This window comes from Peromyscus maniculatus, chromosome 16 (assembly GCF_049852395.1).
Source record: "Peromyscus maniculatus bairdii isolate BWxNUB_F1_BW_parent chromosome 16, HU_Pman_BW_mat_3.1, whole genome shotgun sequence".
Lineage (NCBI taxonomy): Eukaryota > Metazoa > Chordata > Mammalia > Rodentia > Cricetidae > Peromyscus > Peromyscus maniculatus.
The window spans coordinates 57,327,240-57,350,036 of NC_134867.1; the positions used below are offsets into that span (position 1 = coordinate 57,327,240).

Below are 22,797 nucleotides of genomic sequence, written 5' to 3' on the forward strand. Positions count from 1 at the left end.
TTCTAAAACTTGGAAATAAAGCCTCATTGCTTCCAAGTTTCAATTTTTTTCTTATTTTTTTTTTCTTTAGAAAAGACTGTTTCAGAACGCTGTGCTTTTAACTGCTGTAATTGATTTTCATAGGTTCTGTCTGTTTCGGGGGCTTGCACTTTACCTGGATTCACCTTAGAGATTGTGCTGGAGCCTGTGCACAGATAAGGGGTGTAGACTGGAGAAACAGAAGGAGCTGTAGTTTTCTCCTTAGAAATGGCTGCTGTTTGTGTATGTATAAGACATATGTGTTCCTGTAAAGTTGGGATCACTGTTTTCTGTATGATCCTCGAGTTGTCTCTGCATATATTTATACATTGTCTCTTTTAGAAAAACTGATTTTTTTTAATACTGTTTGTTTTATTGCTCGGGAATTTTAGCATCTTCTGCTGTCAAACATAGTTTTAATCGTCTTTTTAAATGACTGCATAGTACTCGTATGGAGTAAGCCTCTGTGGAAGCAAATATGAATGTACTGTTTGAATTGTAGCTGGACACTCTTACTTTGATCTTTAACATTCATAGTGATTCTTAGCCATCTGAAAATTTCAGAGTATTGTTTTAAGAAGAACAATCAAATTTTACCAAAAAAAAATCTTTTATGAACAAAAATGGCTCTTTAGGAGGGAAAACAACTTTTGCTCATATATTATTTATTTGAAATTCCTGTTTACAGAAATTGCACGATATTTATTTGGTATTTATTTCATAAAACAGAAATGTTTGTTTGCTTGTGAGGTGGCTCCTGAGCAGGACTGACTGTGTTCTCTGGTGTGAACTGTGCACGGCTCGAAGCCTCTGCTTCCACGTTCAAGTATGGCTGCCGGGTAGGGAGGGAGCTGTGGGGCGGTTTCCCTTCTGTCCTTAGCCTCTTTGTCACTGACAGCAGTCAGAATGACTGCTTCCCGGCCAGCCACGTAGGATGCGTCCCACACACACCTGGCATTCAGGGACTCAGCTGCCCATCCTGTTAGCTCACCTCGACCTACAGTTGTTGGCTACTGTAGTCGAGCTGTGAAGCTTCTGGAACTTCCATGACGTCAGCAGCGTGGGACTCAGACTGACCTTGTACCGGGTGCTGAGTCGGCTCTCCTGCACGCTTCCCGTTAGCGAGCACTCAGGCTCATTTGGAGGATTTATTCGAGTCCTCTGCTGACACCTTAGAGATCCCTCTGCCTACTGGACAGAGCCAAACCGAAGCTGATGGTCACGTGTGGCCTTTGAGGCCAAAAATCTATCTAGTTTTCCTCCTACCCCTAGTTAAAAAAAAAAAAGAAAGAAAGAAAAAGATCTTTGTGTTCATGTGCTGAGACTGTCAGACAGGCTAATTTGATTTTCTGTGTAGGGACTATTTGAGAGAAACATGGTTTTTTAAATTCTTCTTCTTCTTTTTTTTTAAATATGGAACGCTTCACAAATTTGGGTGTCATGCTTGCACAGGGGCCATGCTAATCTTCTCTGTATCGTTCCAATTTTAGTAACGTGCTGCTGAAGCAAAACTGTTTGAAATTCTTAATGATAGATAATTTTTGTTTGTATTCAGTCAATAGAATGTGTCTCTGGATTAAAAATTGTAAGTTTGGAATTATTACTGATGTATAAAAATGAAGATGATTATTAAACCATCTGTTTGTCTAATTTAATTTTATTTTTAATATGTGTATGTGTGTGGATCTATGTACACTTGGGTACAGGTTCCCACAGAGGCAAGAAGAGGGTATCAAATCCCCTGGAGCTAGAGTCACAGGTAGCTGGAAGCTGCCCAATGTGGGTGCTGGGGATCGAACTCAGGTCTTCTGCAAGAGCAGCAAGTGGTCTTCACTGCGAGCCTTCTCTCTAGCCCAGAGACCACCTTTTTGCCAGCTTCACCTCAGTTGATGTACAGCTTTTCTTACACGAAAGGGTTCCTTTTTTCATTAATATTTTTGGGAGACTTACTAATGTTTTATTTGTCCTGTGTGTGTGGTCTGTAAAGGTTTTGCTTTGGGCATATGGAGAAAATCATCCCTTGATTTGTCTTTAGTTGAGCTTGTAGGAAATGAAAAATTGTATAAACAACCTACGTATCAATGTAGATGAGGTGCTAAATAAATTGTAATAAGCACCAGAGGCCATCCGAATGTGTTAATCTCCAGGCTGTGTGATGATTTTTGTGTTGTGAAAGGTTAGCTTTTAAACTGCAGGACTTAATTACTTTTCAAATGAATATTTCATAGCAGTTACTTTCCTCTGCACATACAGCAGCCTCCGTAGTCTGGTCCCCATGTGGCAGACACTGAACAGCTGGGACCAGGGTTCAAAGCGGTAACATAATTCGGTGGCGGTTTCCAGCTCCAACCTTGCCGGTCCCTATCTGGACCGGGCCGCACAGCTATTCCATTTCCTAAATTTTGTCTGGACTGGCTAGGTTTCCCCCAAACAGAGGAACCTGCCTTTTTCAGCCTGTATTGGATGTTATTCTACAGCAATTTTATCCCAGGCTGAGCAATCTCCTCGCCACCTTAATGGCGTGGAAAGTGACTATCATTTGAAGAAAGTGGCTGTAGATTATTATGTGTTCTAGTGTAGTAGAATTTAGTAGAATAAACCAGATCTCTGTGTTGACATGTTCATTATGTAAAACATAGGTTAAACTTACATTAAGTTTAAAGCTCAAAAAGAAAAAAAAAACCCAAGTTAAAAGTAATCACAATTCAAATAGGAATAACTATATTTAACCTGTCTTCTAGCTCTTTTATATGAAATATGACTTTAAATACTTGGAATATAATGTATAATAGAGCTTGCTAAGTTTTGAGAGGGCGGTTTTTATTTTGTATTATTAGCTTGATTGTCAAAATGTTATATTTAAGCCCAGCATGGTGGCGCATGCCATTAATCCCAGCACTTGGGAGGCAGAGGCAGGCGGATCTCTGAGTTCGAGGCCAGCCTGGTCTACAGAGTGAGTTCCAGGACAGCCAGGGCTACACAGAGGAACAACCACGTCTCAAAAGTTATATTTAAATGTACATTTACAATTGTAGTTCTTGGAAAAATTATTAAAATTTAGTAAGTTCAGAGAATATTCAGGCTTTAAGAATTGTGTTTTGTAGGCAGTATGTACCACCTGCTTTCATTTCCTCGATGCGATTTCAAGTATTCCCTTCTGTACTTGGTTAATATTGCGCTTGCTGTTGGTGAGACACCTGCACACTGGCTGAGCTTGGCCTTCCCATAGGCTGAGCTCCTGCAGCGTCTCTCAGGTTCAGAAGCTGATGTCAGTTCCCTTCTAGTTAATGGAAGGAGTCGTCTGCATACAGCGTAGGGCTCCGGAACCCGCAGCTACACACATCACTCTTTGCCATTTCTCCATCAACTCAGAGCAGTCACTGCTGTCCCCCGCTCTGCAGCACGAGCGCTGGGTTGTGGAGATGCTCAGGACGGTGGCCTCAGTCAGGGAAAGGCCGCTGCATGGCCAGCACAGGTCACACCCGCTGCCCTGTGAGCAGCTCCTTTCCCAAAGGGTACGTGAGCTAAACGTTCTTTCGGACTTTGTCAGTGGGCATAGTTTTTTCTTACCTTTTGTCTTGATTAGGAATTTTATCTCAGCCATTTTTACATATATGTATATGTGCATGTAGTCATGATATTCTCCAAATCTGTCCAATGTTTGACCATTAGATCTATGCTGAATATATTTGTCTTATACAGACATGTGCATATACACACAAATATGTGTAGGTTTGTGCACACATACTTTCCCTTTAGATAAGAATAGCCACTGGTATTAGACACAAATCACCACAGAAATGTAATTAAATGTTAGGTATGAAAAAGTCAGGAAGATAAATTAGCTGTCACCCATCAGGTTAATGATTAATTTGGATTAATTTTTTTTCTCTTGGTACTTCCCTCTTTTGACTGATTTTCATTGCTCTGAATGATGAATAAGGAAGTAGAGATGTGGGTGTGTGTGGGTGAGCGTGCATGTGTGCATGGTGCACATTTGGTACAGGAGATGACTCCAGTACTATAGTGATGTTAGTTGAGCTTGTATATTCTGCTTGATATTTAAAAATCATGATCACTGTTGTGAAATAAGCTTTGTTATGTTTGCTGTTACCAGGCTACAGTATGTTTTAGACTTTCCTGATTGTGTTTGAAATTGTTTAAATTGGTCATTTAGTTGGAATAGTATATCCTTATAGACCTGCAGTTGAAACACTCACTGCGTGAGCCTTTTTCTGTAGTTGTATAGTTAACTTTGCCTCGCTGTTATCCTCCCGAGACAATGGCTTAAGGAGAAAGGACTTGTTTTGGTGGCTGACCCCACTTTCTTGGGCAGAGCATCATGGTGGCTAGATATGGTGGGGCTGTTTTCCCCTTGGCAAAATGAGAGCCAAAGAAGGGATCAGGCCCAAGATGTACCCACAGGCTCTCTTAGTGACCTGCTCCCCACAGCTAGGTCCTACCTCCTAAAGTTGCCAGAATCTCCCAGAGAAGTGCCTCAAGCTGGGATCCCATCCTTAAGCACACGGGCCCATTGGGGGTCATTTCATGTTCCAACCATCCCAGAGGTTCTGTACTTTTGAAGGTGGAGATCAGAGTGGCAAGGGACATTGATCGGTCCAATGGGAACCTGGCTTTTAACGTTGATTTTTCTTCTTATTAAGTAAATCTTTTCAGTGGATGTATGCAAGTTCAGCATAGTGTAAGGCTTTGGACGTGGAATTATTTCCTGCTCATTGTGTCCTGGGAACAGGCGCCCTCTTCCCCTCCATGCCCCATTCCCAGTCTGCTGCTGGGCGGGAGGGAGGGTCCGGATCTGTGTGCACCACGAACAGTGGCCACACCTGCAGTGTCTCCCCATCACACTCCTTCACCCTGCTCACACTCCTTCACCCTGCTCACACCTTCCTAGACTCTGGACATCTCCATTGCTGCAGATTTCCAGGCAATTAAACCACTGATAGATAATGCTTACTGTTTGTCTAGGATTCAGTTTTTATTGCTGCCTATTATAAATCAAGGTTAATATTTGGATATTTTGCTTTTAGTTTATACAATTAAGGGAATGTGGGAAGTTAAGAGTGTTGAAATATTTGTACTTGAAGACCGTAAATCAGAGCTGTGGAGCATTAGGGTAAAATCCTGGGTGAATGTAGTAGGTCATAGAATCTTGACATTCTTACCACTCTACTGATTATAAAGGTGTAGTCACTCAGGGGGTCTTAGCCTGAATCCCACACCACCACTTGTGGCTGAGTGAATGGAGGAGTTTATCACCTTTTGTGCATGTGTTGATTTGCCAGTGATGGTGACAGAGCCTCTTGTCCATGTGACATGGTGCACATGCAGAGTCTTGGTAAGTGGTGGCCCATCTTTTGGTCATGAATACTCTGGCTTGGAGTTTAGTGCAGACTCCTGCAGGGAAGGAGGCTGACCCTGGCAGATCTCTTGTTCATGGGCCCGACAGCGGGCAGACATGAAAGAGGTCCACACTGCTGGCAAGGTGCATTCGTTTCCCATCAGTCAGTCTCCTAATGAGGAGAGCTTTTCCTAGGTTGAGTTCACTTCAGTTTAGCACATTTCTAGAGAGTGCATTCCAGATTCCTCACAAGCAGCTTAGAGGTGAACTTTAGCAGTCAGATTCATTCATAAATTATTTCATGAACGGACCGAGCAAAAACATACCTCACCATTCATATCTCAGCAGGTTTGTCTGTGTGTGCCAACAAAATTATCTAGAAAATACTGTGTCTGGACACAAATCTCCATTCTGAGCGAGCCTGTTAGCCTAGTCTACCATTTTTCCCAGCCCCTGCTGGAGTAGCTGGACTGTTTTCCTGTGTAGCACTGTTGGAGCTGGGCTGTGGTGGTCCTGTGTGCTGCCGCTGTGTTCTGAGGTATCCACCCGGGAGACGGGGTGGCCTCAGGCTTTGAAACACATCCTAGAACTGTCTTTCTAAAAACACTGAGTTCAGTGGTGTAGGCATGGGTGAGGCTGGATATTTTATACTTAATGATTTAAAAAAGAAAAAAAGAAAAAAAGAGGCCAGGAACACATTTAGAGCCACATAATAATACAGCAGTTACTCCATGTAAGTAGCTACCCAAAGCCAGGTTCACGAGCCACATTGAACCATATTTGAGTAGCGCAGCTTATGATTACTAATCTGTAATACAGGTGAATGACGTCACACATGCAGGTTGTTTGGCCAAGGGAACTTCCATCTGCAGCACTCACCAGAACAGGTGCTTATGAAGGCCACGCCACAACTCCTGTTTTGTGAAGAAGATGCCGAGTCTCGTTGCCAAAGCTCAATGCTGTTGGTTTGGTTTATTCTGTGAGACCTTCTTGTGTCCACTACCATCAGACAATGCAATTCTGAGCCAGAGCTTCTAGTAAAGAAGACTGGGGTTCCCTCCTCACACTGCCAAGGAGCTACCGAATATAGAAATCCATCGGTGTTGAATAACTAAGGATCCGCTTCACTGGCCACTTGGCTGCTCCTGGCTTGTCGCTGCTTTGACCGACCCTCAGCTCTTACGTATGTTGTTGGGGTAGATGTGGGGCACTGGGGACCAGGCCCTTGCACGTGTTAGGCGAGTGTCCCGCCACTGATCTACATCTCCAGTCCTTATTTTGGTTTGGTTTTTGAGACATCTCAGGTTGGCCGTCTGGAACCCGCATTCTTCTCCAGCTCGCCCAGTGCTGGTGTTCCCCGCTTACACTGTGGTGCCCAGCTGCCCTCTGTGTGCTGTTAGACACTCTGGTTTCAGTAGCTGATGCTGTGCCCGGAGAGTCACCATCATGTGCTGGACCTGGCTCTCTCTGGTTTGCTTCCCAGATCCATGGTGGCGAATAGAATTGTGCCCTAGTGATACTCTGTATGAAGTGTCAGCTTCCTTAAGGCCTGGACTGTGATCTGACGGGAGCCTGGGGCCTGCTTACTTCCCTGTGGCCGCACAGCTCCTGTGGCCTGCTGTCTTAAAGCTGGCCAGCCACTCTTCTGCTTCTCTTGACATAGCTCTCCTAATTAGGCCAGGACTACATAGCACCATTTCCCCTTGGATTAGCTCAGAGTCACGTGATCAGGGACCTTAATTACATCTGCAAAGTCCTTTAACCTTTGCCATGTAAAATATCTTCATCACAGAGGCAACATCCTAACATAGTTATAGGTCCTGTCAGAACTCCAGATGTGAGTGGGAGATAACAGCTGGGACTCTTGGGGTCTTCTCAGAATCTATCTACCGTAGAGTAGGATCAATTCAGAAGACTACATTTCCTAGTTCACATGGTTCTGTGTCTTAAAAGACTTTAAACAATACATAAAAGTTACAACATGATACGAGATCTCTCCCAGAATGCCTAAATTTAGAAGGAATTTTAGCTAATTATGTGTGACCAACAATAGCAGTTCTTGAAGGTTTATTGAACATTTACGGTGTGTCAAGGACAGACATTGAGAAATCAGAACGGAAGTGTTGTTTAAACTAACTTTGTTTTTTGAGGAACAGAAACCCCTGAAGAGGGCCGGCCGAGTGGCCACCTCATCCCTGTACCTCTGCCTACTGCCGTGCTTTTCTGGGCAGAAAATTGAGCCGGTCACCCTTAAGAATGTTCGCTTAGTGACATCAGGTAACCTTAGTGCTTTCTTTAGTTCGCGTGGAAGATTAGAATTTTAGCATGAAAACAGCTGCATGCGTTGTGCCTTGCAGTCCCGGCTCTGGCCCTGCAGGCCTCTTGTCCAGTAATTTACGCAAACTGGAGGCCATCTCTGCCTGCCCTTTTCAGCTGGACACGTGCTCTCTCCTTGTTAATCTGGGGGTTCACGTGAGCTCAAGAATGACAGGAGTCTCCTCATGAGCCAGTGCAGCTAGCCTGTGGAGCCGGCTGCCATTAGAAAGGGATTGATTGCATGTGTAGTGACCTTTCTTTGAAACAACTATCCTCCTACAAATGTCAGGCCAAAGGAGTAGCCTTAGAATTTTGGTAAACATTTTTCTCTGTTTAAAAAAGAAAAGTTTTAGATTCTTTGTATTTTGTTTCCTGTGAGAGAAAGAAATTTAAAATAACCATATCAGCGTGATACTTGGTGTTAGTGCCGCTTTGATAATGGCTAACACATGAGGCTGGTGTGTCTCACATTGTGCTATGTGATAGACTGTAGACGTTGTAATTGACTTTGGCCCACGTGCAATGGAACCCCAGCCTCCCATTCTGTCTTGCGATTGAACAGCGGCAGTCTGAGATGGTGTGCTATACCTCCGATGGCTGTTTTTGGTTGTCAATGTATCTGTGCCTGGAATGAACAGAAAACCAAGGTACGCCTGTGAGGAGTTTTTCTTAATTGAATCAGTTGAAGTGGGAAGACCCCCCACTTAAATCTGGACCACACTTTCTGGGGGCAGCCTACATAAAGAACACGGAAGAGGAAGCTGTCGCTTTGCTTACTTATCCTCACTCACTAGTAAATCCGTTCCTTCACTAGCATTAGAGTCCATTTCTTCTGTACTCCAGCATATGCTGAAGACCGGCCGAGACAGCCAGCCTTGTGGACTGAACACTGCTGGATTCGCAGACTTTCCATTGGTAGACAGCACTTGCTGGACTAGCTGGAGCACGGCCTGTAAGCCACTCTAATAAATATGAATGTATCATATATAACATATTCACACACACACATATTGCCAATCTCAGTTCTTTTCCTCTAGAGAATAGAGAACCCCGACTAGAACAGTAGCTACCAGCTAGGCCTGTTACTCTGAGAGTGTGCGCTCTACAACAAGGTAGGCACCATTTGGGCCTGGCTGCTGTGAACTTACAATGTGACCGCTGTAGTTACAGAACTGAGGTGTGACTGACTGTGTCTAAACAGCTAACTACGCCAAGGGCAGGCTTATCGACAGCCCAGGTCGTGGAAGGCCTCTGCTGCTGCACTTGCTTCTGTAGAACAGGGTAAACAAATACAGCTCCCGAGGCCCATCATAAAGCTGAAACCAGATCGTCCTCGGCAACCCCTGACTCCCATTCTCTGCCGATAATTATTTTTCAATGCGTTTAAGGAGCATGTGTGACGTTATTTGTTTCTAGTTGCTCGTCTTCTTGAATACATCCCTTACATTTAGACAGTGAAATTGTTTGCACGTTGATCTAAACAAACCAAGTATCAGAATTTTCATCAATAACTAGAGATGTCGAAGGACGTGGAATTAAGAAACGAAGTTCTGTTTAGTTTGCATTTTTAACTTCCCAAACCACCCCTGCTCCCAGGAACAATGAGATTTGCTGTATTTGACAGGAATGGTGATACCTTTCTTCCTCCTCCTCACACTTATTTTTATTCTGTTTGATTTGCCAATTTATTTCCAGTATTTAGAATACCAGATTTGTATTCAAATTCTTCTTGTAACCACTCCTGACATGTTTTCTGATTATAGATTTAAAAGAAGGAAACCACTGAGATGGCACTTTGGGTAAGAGAGGCCCTTGCCAGCAAGCCTAAAGACTGGAGTTTAGTCCCCAGAATCCTCAGAGGAGAAGGAAACAGGCAGCTGCCAGCCTGTTCTGACCTTTGACATGCCTGCACCATGCTCGGACAGACAGGCAACAGGCAGGTGTGCAGCTGCACACACACACACACACACACACACACACACACACACACACACACACACACACACACGGCCACCAGGGGGGTGCATTGGTGGGATTTCAGAAGTGGTCCTGAAATCTGGCTTTTTATGGGTTTTCCTGCCCCAGAACATCTAGAATGTTCCAGTTAATTTTTATATGACCTGCATACAAGTTCCCTCACTGTCTGAGAAGTTTCCTTGTGGAACATTTCTCTGCAGCATCACACTGTGCTAATTGAGGTGTGATTTCCCAGCGGGCACCTTTCTTGAGAACATAATTTTATTCATTCAGAGATCGCCAGTGCCCAGAATTTTAGGAGAGGGGAAAAAATATCAAGGGAACGCAGTGAAAAGTAATGTGATTTTGGATTTTGAGTTTTTATTGTGCGGACATTTCAGGCACATAGTTTTAATACTCAGAATGAAGAAGTGAGCCGAACGACCTCAGCCGGGCTGTTGCACTGAATCTTAAACGTGTGCTCTTCTGGGAGCACCAGCGTTATAAACTGCGTATAAGCAAAACCATGTGAGGCTAGGCTCATTATTCCTGCTTCTCACAAGGGAAGTATTACTGACGCCTCTTCTTGCAGCATCCTGAATTTTTAAAAACCGAATTATTATCAAAATAGTGTTATCTATATTTTGATCATAAGCACTTTTAGCAATAAAGTAATTAAGGCATGCACAGGTTTTAAGATCTAATGCTATTACATACTTAATAGCATAGTATAGCTTTTATAAATACTAGGAAAGAGAAAAATGTGTGGTGGTGGTGGTGGTGGTGGTGGTGTGGAACCAAAGCCCCAGTGTCTACAGTGAGCCTCACCCGAGATCCCTTCCTCGGTCTCTTAGTGCCTCTTCCTGTATTTTTAAAAATTGCTATAACAATTGTGTACATTCCTGGTTCAGTGTTGTGTTTGCATCTGTTTTTATCAGGCCACAGTTAATCCAGTCACTAGCATAGCGTTTCCTCCAGTGCTCTTCATTTCCTCACAGCCTAGCGCCTAGCTGTTTTGAAATGCATGTTACTTCATTTTGTCCTCCTTATACTATGGCCATGTGTGACAGGATCTCGGGCCTCACTCTTCTGAGAATTACTTTCTGCAGTGGCTCATCCTGAAGGCTCCGTGTGTGTGAGCTCCTCCCGTGCCAGATAGTTCTCTCCTAATCTCACCAACACTGGAGAGTAGAAAACTTAAATTGTTCTAGAGAACAGCAGCCGACCCAACCCCCGTGAGTGGTGGCTCCATCACCACAGCGCTCAATTCAGCCACCTCAGAGGCCAGTGCGGGCACACCTGTCTTCGCCTTTCTGTTGGATATGGGCGGATTGGTTTCAGTTTTGTGGGGCCTGGAGCCATGCGCTGTATTAGCTACAGCCTGTGACTTAACCATTACTAAGACACATTTTTCCTCAGCACAGCTTGCTTGTCAACGTCATGTCTCCACTTGGGCAGAGATGGCCTGGGTGTGGGGTAGCCTGCCCCCACCTTTCCTTTCCACCACTCTCGTGTGTCGGAAACCCACCGTGTCTCTTGTTTGAACTGTTTCTCTCTTTGGCTGCTCTGAACGGTTTCACCAGGAGCACATGTAAGTCCATAGATGCAATGTTTCGTTTCTCCAGTTGGTGCCTACGAGCAGAGTTCTCTGCTCCACAAAGCAGCTGGTGTTTAGAATCCCATCAGCAGGGCCGCTGTCCAGCACTCCCAGCACGTAGCTTCTGCCCTGCCCTGTAGTCCTTCCGAGGGTATGACTGGTTCCAATTCATCCTCTCTGGTCACTGGGGATGGTGACACCGTGTAGTGTGAGCATTGGCTGTGGGTGTCCTCTGGTAGGAAATCTCAGATCTTTGGGGCATTTCTGAATTGTTTTATGTTGTGTTTTTGAAGTTCATAAGTTCCGTTCATGAATATAAATCTCATTTGTAAAGCTGACGCCTGTGTCTTAAAATCCTTGTTTGAAGAAAAAGCAAACAAAAAACTCACTTAATTTTGCTGAAGTTTTCTGTTTTAGGGGAGCAAGAGTTTCACGACAGGGTTTCTCTGTGTAACAGCTCTGGCTGGCCTAGAACTCACAGAGATCCTTCTGCCTCTGCCTCCCAAGTGCTGGGACCCTCCCTTCTGAAATAACATTTGCTTTTTTGACATGAAGTATGTGTTTTCTTACTTTTTAAAGGATCTTTTCCCTGGACATTTTATTTGACTAGCCTTGTCCTTTCGTTTTTAGGAGCTGCTGGCCCGATCTGTGGGCCTTCTGTTTCTGAGAAGGCTTCTTTTATTTGTGTTGCTTTTTATGTTATGTTGTTTGTGTTCTTTACAGATTTTCTCTGGCTGGTGCTGAGTATGTGATGATGATGTAGTTCTCGTCCTGCCTTTTCCTTTGAGTTTGTTGACCCTTTGGATGTCTGGTTTTAGGGTTTCCGTCAAACATGGAACAACTTTGGGTCCTGTTCTTCTTTAGATATCCTCCCCCCCTTCCCTCTTTGGTCCTGGCTCCTCTCCCGTGCCCACGAAGCCGCTTGGGATCCTTCTCCTCTCTGTACTTCCTGTCCCCATCCGTGCCCCCTTCTTGCATGGTGTTAGGTGAGGGCATGGGTATGCCAGTCATTGCTGCCCCAGAACCCTGGATAGGAAGAGGAGGCCAGGATTTAAGGCCGACCTCAGCTCTACATACAGCCTCAGCCATACAGCAAAATCAAAAGTAAACAAAAAACAGGAAAAGAAAGATGTAAGTAAAAACACCCAGCAATGTATATAGCGTGTTTTTAACACGAGACACTGTTTTCTACCTGTAGAAGCTGAATCTGAGTTAATTTATATTACATTCACAACTGCTGAAGGTAGACATTTCTCTGTTTTGAACACGTGGGTTGTAACGCTGGCATTTCGTCTATGGATTCCACCATGCTTGCCACTTCTGTGTGCATTTAGTTCATTGCCACTCCTCTTGGTTTACGTTACATTTTCTTGCTTTCTTTGTATTTCTGGTCTTTTTTTAAAATTATATACCAGATGTGACTTTTACCTTGCTGATGGTTGTATTTGTGTATGTGTGTGTGCTCAGTAATGTATGTATCTCTGTGCACGTGAATGTGTAGATGTGTGTGTATATGTGTCATGTGCAGGCCAGAGAGCCACACCAGGTGACCTTCCTCAGTCACTCTCCACCTTGTTTTGAGACAGGCTTTCTCACTGAACCTAGAACTCATGTTTTAGCTAGGCTGCCAGGCTAGCGACTCCAGGAATCTTCCACCTCCCTAAAACAGGATTACATGAACACCAGTGTGCTTGACTTTTTACATGGGTACTAGGGGGTCTGAATGTAGGTCCTCATACATGCATGGGAAGCGTCTCATGCCTGCACCGTCTCCTACCCGGATGACTCCATTTTGGAGACACATTCCCTGTGTAGCACAAGATGACCTTGACCTTCTAGTCCTCCCCCCCCCCCAAGTGCTGGCATTAGTGGCATGCACCGCCATGCCTGGGGCTTGAACTCATGGCTTTGTACATGCTAGGCAAGCATTCTAACCACTTAGCTACATTCAGTCCCCAGCCAAGTTGGAATTAAAATTAATTCCTACAGTATCCTTGAACTTTGGATACAGCACCTGTTTACATCTCTTGGAAACAACTTGGTCATTTGGGGTCTGTGGTTAAGCTGTGTGTGTTAGGACCAGATCTGTGTTTGGCTGCAGCCCAGGCTCTCTAGTGAGGCAGACTCCTTTCCAGTGTTCTCTGCAGATTCCCCTCCTGGCTGGTAGAAGTAGGAGCACTTTTGTGTGTTGTCCTAACACTTTGGGGGTTCTTTAACCTCCCTCATATGGTGTCGTGATGCCTTTGCTGAGGGGCACTATGTACTGGACGGAACCTCTGCTGGCACCTAGGAAGTCTGCTTCCTGGCAGTCTCCTCTCACCTCAGCGAGGCTGGCCCATGGCCATTTTCAGACTCAGACCCACTCCCATAACCTGGGAGACTCACATACATCACCTGACTTTTCCTCCCTACACGGCAGCCGGGAAGTTCACCCAAGACAATCCTAGTGTGGGTGAACCAACTGCTCCCTGGCTCTCGGAGTGCAGTCCACTCTGTCATTGTCTTGAAAGCTCACATTCCCCCTTCATCTAGTCCGTTTATTCATTTGTTTCTGAGGATGAAGTGACTGGGACTCTGTGGTATGAATGTTAGCCGTATAGAGAGGGAGGGCGGATTGCACATTAGGACAGCCACGGGGGGACTCAGAGAGAGTAGAATCTTGGCCACTTGTGAGTGATAAGAAGAACCACTCATTAAAGAGCATGACGTTCCCTTCCAGTAGACAGTATGGACATGGTGTCTCACTTTTTCTAGTTGAGTGTTTTTATATTTCTTTAAGATACCAGAATCAAATTGTGTTGCCCTTTTTCTTCTCAATCCTTCCCAATTTCTATCCGGATGACAACTGACTCCAGTGGATAGAATATCTTATATTTTAAAAGTTATAAGTAATAAACCTGTTGTTAATGTTATTGAACTGCATAATGAATGGAAGGAGATTTAAATGTGTCTTTAAAGCTTATGTTAATGGTATTTGTTGTAGTTTTAGAACTTTCCTATTTCATGCCTTTGTCCTTACTATTTGCAGATTTATCAGTGACATAATCATTTGAGTGAAGAGCCCCAGCTTAGTGGACAGGATCCGTTCGGCATCACACGAAGAACAGTCGGCAGAGATCCTCATCAAACTTGTATTTATTGTAGGTCAGGGTTCAGCCACTCCGATTGCCCTTACACAGAATACCATGTTGGTCAGCTTTAAGCTTTCACTGTCTGTTGTGGGGACAGCTGCCCTTTGAAGGCATGAGCGGTGAGGAGGCCGGGGCTGCCTCAGTGTTTCTAAGAACGTTGGCCGTTTCCACCTGTTTTCTTGTATTTGAGATTGAGTAGCTGAGGAGCTGGGAGGTCTGTGTGGCACACAGCCATGGGCTAGTGGACATGGGCGCAGGGGAGGAGCTGCTGACTCCTCAGGCCTGAGGTGGGTGGCGAGTGCCTTGTGGCTGGTGGAAGCACTGAGCTAGTCCCTTCCTCTGAGACCCGAGGGCACTCACATTCCCATCACGGCTTCCCTTCTGTGCACACGGGTTTTGTGTGTGTGTGTGTGTGTGTGTGTGTGTGTGTCTGTGTCTGTGTCTGTGTCTGTGTCTGTGTTATTTTTGAAGGAAGGTTGTTGGAAATGGAAACTGGAAGTCTCTGACTGCCTGTTAAGTGACCAGAGAAACTGAGTCTCTGCCCTTCTTTACATCAGGCATACAGAACCAACCTTAGAAAACAAACAGGAAGTGTACATGTCCCAGGATAAATTGTAATTCATGCACTCTGAGTTTTCAGAAATAGCCCCAAATTTAGAAATGTGTAGCTAATTTATAGATGATAAAAAGACAATGAAGTTGTCTCTACTGGAGACTACAGTGCTCTTTCCGTGGTTGGATTTTTAAAGCATGCGTGCTCAGTTACCTATTGCATTGTTCTGTAGTTACGTTCTCTTTCTGGAATACCCTTCAGTCACCCCAGGCTTGGAAATTGCCCCTCTTCCTCACGTGCTGTATTTCCTTGTTTATCTGACTGACTCCCTGTGCCTCCACAGCAGAGTTCTCACACTGTCATACCTGTCAGGTCCGTTTTATTTTTCACTTCTGTTTGCCTGACGAGACATCCCTTCTGACTTCCATAGTCTCCCTGACGCAACTTCAAGTGACTGTTAACCTTTAAATGCAGCTAGCCCCTCCCTGGAATGCCCTTCATTATTCTTCTGACCCTTCTCTTTGGCTCATATATTTGAATCCTCTCTTTCCTATGTCACTTGTCATTTTGATCATGTACAGTCTTCACTAGGGTCCTCAGAGAATGTGATGGGAGGTAACTCCCTTAGACGTCATAGTTTCAGAAAATGTTAGACATATGAGTCATTTATGAACCTTGTCCTGGGCTCCAGATAAAAGCAGGTTTTTATTAAACAGTCGCCGTTCTTAAAAGTTTTTATGGGAAGAAAGCACCCATGTATTTTATAATATTTTAGAATTCCTTAAGGCTGTAGCTCTTAAGAGTGACTCAGTTTTGACAGCTGCCCTTGAAGACAAGGGAAGTAAGAATATAATTTGATTCTGCAAAAATCACTCAAATGATTGGAAGGTGACAGCACTCTTCTGTATTGTCTCTTTCTAAACCGGTGTAACAATCTTGTGCCTGGAGAAATGCAGTCAGTAAAACAAAGCCGAGTCCGCATGCAGTCAGTCATTTGCACAAAGTGTGTACAAGGAAACTTGATGCAAGGGAAGTGTCCATGTCCAAACCAAAATACATTTCTAAATACTAATTGCAAAGCTGTGCGCTCACATTTAACAGACCCATTTAGACATTGATATTAACGGTGGTTCGCCTTTTAATTAACTGCGGTGACCTCGGGTAACTGCTGCTTCAGTATTAGGGTAGCTGACTGTGGTGCCGTGGTTCGGCCCCAGGGCCTTGGGCATGCTGCGGAAGCTCTCTGGCACCAAGTAACTGTGGATTTGCTGTCAGTTCCCTTCCAATTTGGGGTCCCATGCTGTGATATTGTGAGCAGTGCTCAGGGTTGAATCCGTCCTGCTAAACATTCTCACATATATCGACGTCAGTTGTATATACTTTTTAAAGCATGAACTGTATTGTTAATAAAGTTCAAACATCCCCCTGTACATTGCTGCAGAACCCTTGGCGGCACCGTCCAGTTCTCCCCTGGGGACTGGCTTGGCCAGGCCTGGCTCCACTGGGGTCAGCTGCCAGAGCTGCCCACTTCTGGCCTCACCGAGAGCCACGCCCTACTGCTGTCGTGTTCAAATGTAACATCTGTCACAGGCATCTGCATTCTGTTCTTCTCAGTTGCTGTTCCATTTCCCCTTTTCTGGAAGGCATTTGTCTTTATCCTGCAGGATTCTGAGGAACAGCAGAGGGAACAGAACAGGTCACACACTTTTCCTTAGTAGTTTTACATGCAAACTTTATTTCAGTTCTTAGTTTAATACAGCCATTTTGTTAGACCTCCCAAGTTTGGTTGTCTAGTCCTGTTAAACGTACTCAAGTACAGACCACCTCACAGTGAAGTCATTAACATAAGAGACAGACAGACACAGGTCAGGAGTTGGGCGTGTGGGCTTAAGTCTTTCTCGGCACTCACTTGGGTGAGTTGTCGAATTTCTTTGTATCTCCCATTTCCTCACATTGGAATTGGGACAAGGGCACCAAGTCCCCATTAAGATTAACTCAAGGTGTTGAGAACACTGCCACTGTGGTCCACCGGTAAATGCATGCTCTTGTTGAGTTAAGGAGTTTAGAGCCACACACTGCGCTGTTCTCATCCGGGCTTAAGACCAGTGCTGTTATTCCGAAGGAAATTTAACTCGGAGCATAGTAGTAGCAAAAGCCAAAGACAAGCTGGCTGTTCAGCATCGGCTATTCTGAAAGACACTAAAAATCAATCAATAAATAAAAGGGGGACCTTTCTGTCTTCTGTTGCAGAAAGGCAATCACAGCTCATGTTTGTGCTTCCCCTGCAAAGAGCTTTCCAGAACAGTGCACCTGTTCGGTGTGTGTCTCCTCTTCCTGTTCACCTGACGTCATCTGTGTCTCCCGTTCTGAGTGAGGTCCTCTGTTCTCTTTGCAAACTTAATGCATTCTCGTCCCTGTTCAAGATGTGGGTGTCTAAGCATTGGTTGTAGAAAGGCCCACATCAGCCCCCTTTACCTTGTCTGTCTGTCTCCTCCCCCTCCCCCCACCCCCACTCCCCTGTCTGTTTTTGTTTGTTTGTTTGTTTTTGGTTTTGTTTGAGACAGGGTTTTTTTCTGTAGCCCTGGCTGTCCTAGAACTCACTCTATAGAGCAGGTTGCCCATGAACTCACAGAGATCCGCCTGCCTCTGCCTCCCCAGTGCTGGGATTAAAGGTGCATCACTGCCCAGCCAGCATATCTTTCTTGAGTCTAGGACTTTTGTTGTTGTTGTGATCTTATTCCTTTGAGTTGAATAGTACATGCATTAAAAAAAAATTCTTTTAAAGTTAAAAATCATGATAGTAATGTAATTAATCTATAGCTGATGAGAGAGTGTTGAGCATATTGGAGGATGATAGACTGTCGTGGAAGTGGCCGGAGCCTGCTTAGCCAGTTTTGTTCCAAATGATTAATGTTTGTAGACAGGAATGACCAAGAAAATCCGGAATGTGGGAAATTCCGATATTTCAACATTTTGCGGCTAGCAGTAGAGGGATTATTGCTCAGGGGTTTAGCAGTAGATAGCCTTGCTGGTCACCCACTGAAGGCTTGAAGCGTGAAGGGAGTAACGGCGCTGGATGCCACAGGGAGCGTATGCGGAAACACTCCCTGTTAGGGCATGGCCTTGTTAGCATGGCTGACTTTGTGGGACTGGAGAGGAGAACGTCTGTGGCTTCATGTGAGGTGACTCACGTTTTGTGCCTTGCAGTGTGCATGATACTCGTTGGGAAGGGACAAAGGACAGACGGGTGTACCCCATCCTTTCATGACCCTGGCATGTTCCCCAGTCCAGTAGAGCAATGCACTTGTCTCTAGGGAAGGTAGGTTGGACTGGAGATACTTAGGAAGACCCCAGGAGGTCTGTTGCCCACCAGCCCTGGTGTTTCGCTTCCAGTGTGTCTGCATACAATTGTTTGCCTCACCCAGCACAGTCAGGTTGGCCTTGTTTCAGGAGGGTGGTTAAATGTGCCTGAGTCACCTCACACACTTGTGCATGGTGAACCATCACATGGGGTTATGGTTCTTAGGGCTTTAGTCCTCTGCATTTGGAGCTGGTCTGGTCCTCAACGGGTCAGTACCGTTCCTCACCCCACTGGAGAAGAGGAGGCATTATTCACCATAGTCATCCCTTGTTTTTCCCACAAGACACAGGTGCTGTCAAATGAAGCAGGATTCTCGAGGTTTCTGCCATGTGTCCTGCTCCAGGACCTTGGGCCCATGGCCATGCAGGAGCCACAGGGAGCTGACTTACTCTGTTTTAGCCTCACACTCTCACTGTCCCACTTTGTCTGTCTGTCCGTGTGCCTGAGGCCTTTTGTCCTCAGAAAATGGAAACTGGAATTTCCTCGTGTTCTTTCAACTCCTCTTTGGATTTAACTTTCCTTGACCTTGGTTTATCATATTTTATCATTATTTATTTTTAGTTTTAAGATAAGGTCTTGCTGTGTAAGGTAAGGTCTTTGGTTTTGAGGTACGATCCAAGCTCTTTGAACTTGCTTTGTGGCATGCACTGGGCCCTGATCTTGCAATCCCTGTTTCCTGAGTGCATGCATCACCGCGACCAGCAACCTTATTACTCTTGTTGCTTTTACAGCTTCGGCTCTCCTTGTGCTCAGCAGGCCCCTCAAGATCGAGCCTGCACACTGCTTCCCTGTCATCCTGGTCCTCCGTTAGTCACGGATGGGAAAAGTTGTACAGCTGAGATGCTAGTGTTCTCCTCTGTCCTGGTCAAGGTGGAGTGAGCATCCCAGGCAGGAGGGGAGATGGTTCATTTTAATCGCTCCAGGTAACTCGTGTTACTTGTCAGCAGCTGAAAGTTAGGGAAGGAAGCACACTGGCTGTGTGACACACGTACTGTGAGTGAATTCAAACTCTAGTCTTATCGTTAGTAAAGTGCCGTTGATAAACGCCTCCGGGCTCACACACTTTCATTTCACCCCAGCGCGCACGTATCTGAGGTGAGCCCAGTGACTGCAAAGTTCTAGCCCTGTTTCTTCCCCTGTCACATGGAGATAGTGCTGCACGTCACACGCTGACGGAGAAATGACATGGGACCAGCATAGGCGCCCGTGCGTGCGCGCGCGCGCGCGCGCGCGCGCGCACACACACACACACACACACACACACGAGTGCACCAGCGGGAAGCCACTCACCGTAGCCTCAGAGCTGGCTCCTTGATTCTCCCTCGTCTGAGGGCAGTCCTCCACGGCTGCCATGAGGAAGGGTGGGAGGGAGCAACCCTCTGATACTTAATCAGACACATGTCTGTATATTGTTTACCCCTTTGGTAGAGTTCTTACCAAATAATGTGATTTAAAAAAAATTTAATGAGTAATGTGAACCTTCTTGGAAGGCAGCTCTGTACTATGCCACCAACACACCCCTGAAATCTCTCACATGGTGAGTTTTAAGGCTAATTCGGTGTACTTATGGTGCATGTACCACCATGCCCATCATACAGTTACTTCTTTGGGGACTAGAAACAAGAGTAGAAATTTGTCCTTAAGAGTCTAGATTAAGCCGGGCGGTGGTGGCGCACGCCTTTAATCCCAGCACTCGGGAGGCAGAGCCAGGCGGATCTCTGTGAGTTCGAGGCCAGCCTGGGCTACCAAGTGAGTTCCAGGAAAGGCGCAAAGCTACACAGAGAAACCCTGTCTCGAAAAAACCAAAAAAAAAAAAAAAAAAAAAAAAAAAAGAGTCTAGATTAGGGGCTGGAGAGATGGCTCAGCGGTCAAGAGCACTGACTACTCTTTTAGAGGACCCGGGTTCAATTCCCAGTACCCACATGGCAGCTTACAACTGTCTGTAACTCCAGGATCCAACAACCTCACACAGACATACATGCACGCAAAACACTGATGTACATAAAATAAAAATAAATAAATTTTAAAAGAGTCTAGAGTATAGTGAATTGTACAGTCTCTCTCTCTCTCTCTCTCTCTCTCTCTCTCTCTCTCTGTGTGTGTGTGTGTGTGTGTGTGTGTGTGTGTGTGTGTGTGTGTGGTACAATAGGCATCAGACCAAAGGCCATGTGCACATTTGGCAACTAATCTACTACTGAGTAACATTCTTGCCCATGAAGACTTTAATTTTTATTTTAGGTTTTTGTTCTGTTATACTTGCTAACCATAATTCCGTGTCATTAGTGGCTTTTCATGTCTAGTCATACATAGTTCATAGGCACGATGATCAGTGATTATGCCCAGAGTAGTAGTCATGTTGCTGTGGCCTTACTTGGGAGCCAGGTGCTCTTGCATGCATGTGGTGTCTATCAAGTCATTTAATCCTCATGACGTTTCTGCTATAGTGTGTTTCATCCGGGGCTCTAAGAGTTAGTAAATCGCCCATCGTTGTACAGCCAGTCGGCAGGATAGATGTAGAACGGCCGCCCTTTCAGGATGGTCCTGTGTATTTACTGTGTTTGCCAGCTTTTGTGATTCCCACTAGCAAATGGAGATGAATCTGTATGTTTATGCAGGATTGGCCACCAAATTGTATCAACTTAGAATTAAAGACAGGTTTTAGGTACAGTCCACAGTGGTGTATCATATCCTTCTTTAATTTCAATAACTCAGAAGGCTGCGTTGATGAATACTGTGTTGGGTACTTATTTTTCATTTTTTTTAATTAGGAGTTCCTGGACCTAGTACTTTTATGAACATAAGTATACTAATAAATTCTCTATGTTCTGATTATGTCCTAATTTGAGGCACTTCAAAAGTTCTGTTGGAATTAAATGAAGTGTTTGTAGTCTGCTCTTTATTGTACACCTTAATTTATTTCCCAGGAATGTGTTTGCTCCAGTATATGTGCATATTAAAATTCTTAATTTTGAAAATTAGCCAAAGATATGCAAAAATGTTGCAATCCTAATTTAATAGTAAAGAAAACAATATTTTAAAAAATCAACAAACTAATGAATAGCATGAGCAATAACCATGACTGTAGCATCTAATTTAGTTTAATTTTCTTTCCAGTGGAAACATTTTATGTACAGTATATGATATTGTGCAGTTTTTATATAGTTTATAATAACCATCATGATCTATAACTAGACACTGTACTCAGTTTATATTTCAGCTTTGAATTCTGTGGGTTTTTTCTGCTGTAACTTACCTGGAACACATGCTGGCCTTTGCAAGCTCATGCTCCAGCAGCCTTTACTGGGCAATCTTTTGGGAATATGACAGACACTGTGGTTCCTTCTAAATTTTTTCAGGGTCACAAGAAAAAAAAAACTGCAATAAAATTGTTATACATTAACCACTCATCAGCATCTCCTAGTCAGGATAAAGCGTAGGAAGCACATTGCTGTCCTGTTACCTTCCTAGCTTTTGATTTCAACAGGGGTTTATTTGTCCTCAGAACTGTCCCACAGCGAGCCTCCTTATGTCTGCCCCTTGCTAGGTCTCTGTTTGCTCCCCTTATCAGAAAAGCACTCAGAGAACAGAAGGCCTGAAGGCTAGCAGCGGGCCACACCCTCCGAGCAGGAGGTGTTGAGAATGGCCTCCCATCTGCGCAGCCTGGGCTTTGGTAAAACGGAAGCAGCTGGCTCAGTTCTCCAGAGCAGCATGGCCTGTGGCTGCCTAGAGGCCACTGGGCCTTGGAGAACCGGCCAGAGAGCCGGTTCATAGGCTGGAGTGTCTTCTGTGGTGTGGGCTACAGAGGCAAGCACCAGGTAGGTCGAGGCACAGGCTAGGGAGGGGCTATGGAGGGCAGCAATTATGTATCAGGTTACAATAGTTTTGAATTTCACAGAACCAACTGATTAAAAAAAACAAAAAACAAAAAACCAAACACTGTTTATTCAGTGACTGGAGAGACAGATCTTATCCTAGACCTAGTGTTCAAGTACCTGCTGTGCAGCTGGAGCTTTATCATGGTTATGTTTATGTTTAATATGCACCCAGTTACCTATGGATCCATTCATAATCATATACGTACACACACACACACACACACACACACACACACACACACACACACACACACACACACATGAGATAGGGTGAGGTAGGGAGATGGACTGTAATATGGGAAGCTTCCTCCCTGGTTTCCAACAGTTTTCTGTTAGACATGGTGTGGCAATTCTGATCGCCAAGGATTATTATTTATTGAGAGTGTTGTTTGTGTGACTTTATATCACTTGACAGACATGAGTGGTTTGGATATAGCATATACGAGAACTTCCTGGTCAGAATACTAAACCTTGCAAGTTTTCTGAACACAGGAATGTGCAGTGTCGATGGAGGTGGACATTTTAAACTTGTGCTGATGTTTTGTTCACAGATTTCTCTGTTCATTTTGAGACAGTGTGAAGCAGGGACCGTGGGAATAGTGACTGCTTCTTCCCCCTGAGCTTGAAGGCT

The 22,797-nt window shown here is 44.7% G+C and overlaps 1 protein-coding gene and 1 non-coding gene across 6 annotated transcripts in view; one reads left to right on the forward strand and one right to left on the reverse strand.

The window, feature by feature from the left end:
* Window positions 1–22,797, forward strand: part of Arid1b (AT-rich interaction domain 1B) — a 377,401-nt gene that overhangs the window by 166,183 nt on the left and 188,421 nt on the right. The window lies entirely within an intron of this gene.
* LOC121823310 (U6 spliceosomal RNA) lies at window positions 1,426–1,529 on the reverse strand. Its single transcript, XR_006064721.2, has one exon. It is a non-coding gene; the product is annotated as a U6 spliceosomal RNA (small nuclear RNA).